The following is a 1,596-nucleotide window of genomic DNA, read 5'->3' on the forward strand; positions in this document are numbered from 1 at the left end:
ATTTTTATTAGCATCTAATATATATATATATAGTTTATTGATCTAATTAAGTGTTGTGGTCTTATCGATTGTTTTTCAATTCAATTTGCCACTTTAGATTTATTTTGAATTGATTTAATAGAATTCTTTAATTGTAATGAAATTGCTATTCTTTATTATATGCATTTTCAATTGTGTCTTAGAAACTTCTAGAATTTTCTCTGAACTCATAGATATTTGATGATCATGAAATGCAGACATGGTCGTAGGAAAGAAAATGCATAACAACTGGAAATTCGATTGTCATTATGAATCTGTTTTTAAACAACACCGCTCTGCGGAGCTAGAACAGTAATCTTCGGCTTGCCTTATATTTTGACAATTTTCACTCGTTTTAGAATCAGGCATTGAATATTCTTAATTTTGAATTAGTAACTACAGGATAGAGTACCCAATCTTTGTGAAATTCACCGGTTTCGGTTTTTTTAACGGTTAACCGGTTTTAATGAAATATATTTCCTAAAGCTCATTCAAACATACATATTTATAAAACAACTCTGATATCATTCTTAAAAATATTGATTTATTTTATAGAAAATTATAGCATTTGACAATATTTCGTAAAAAATATAAATTAATTGGATAAAGATAGAATTCAAAAATGCAAAATTTCCGAAGATTTAGTACACAATTCTTAACACATTCCCTATTAGCGTGCACAAATAAAAATAAATTTAAGGAGACCTTCTTCATATTAAATAAAAATTTAATATAAACCGGTTAACCGATTTTTTAGCAGACAAAAACCGAAAAGCAATAATCAAAACCGTTTTTTCAAAAACACGCTTTTTTGGTTAAACCGTACACTCTACTACAGGAATTTACTCTTAATACATATCCTATTTGCTAGAAAATCAATTGAAACTCGTTTGTCTCAATAAATCAGTGATCTGCATAGAGAGAACATTTAATGATAATCCGCATTACATGTGGATTTCGGAACAAATAGAAATAGAACTTCCTAGTTTTGTCCGTTAGATAATTCATGAAACTACTAGAAGATGGCACTGTGTTTATAAATAGTAACCGCAAGTTACAGAGATTTAGTGTATTGTAGGTGCTGTCATACTTAACATCAACTATATTACCAGTGTGTTTTAAAGAAGGTAATATAAGTGTGTGTATTAAAAGAGTGTGACTATTTAAATTGTTGTGTACATTTAAATAAATAAAGAGTTTTAAAAATGTTTAACTACTGATCACTTTTATTTGCAATTAAAAGAATACGGATTATTCAAAGGAAATAAACCACCATTTTAAAAGGTAAAAACGTAACAATATGTTATGCACGTTCTTTCTATGTTGTAATATGATCAGTTATTGATTGTGATTTTTGTATCTAATTTCATAATTTTTATGAACTGATCATGTTCGTAACCTGGTAGTTTTGAGTTATTGTTGTAACAGCTTTGCTGTCATTGAAAGTTTTTCCCTTTGGAAAAGACTTCCGGTTGATATAGCTGTCGCTGAGTTAACAATCTTTTGGCGAGTAAGACTCGGGTCATTCCGAAACGAAGATATGAGTGCCGACCACATTATTAACACTGTTGAACATCA

Source organism: Calliphora vicina, chromosome 4, assembly GCF_958450345.1.
Source record: "Calliphora vicina chromosome 4, idCalVici1.1, whole genome shotgun sequence".
NCBI classification, from domain to species: domain Eukaryota; kingdom Metazoa; phylum Arthropoda; class Insecta; order Diptera; family Calliphoridae; genus Calliphora; species Calliphora vicina.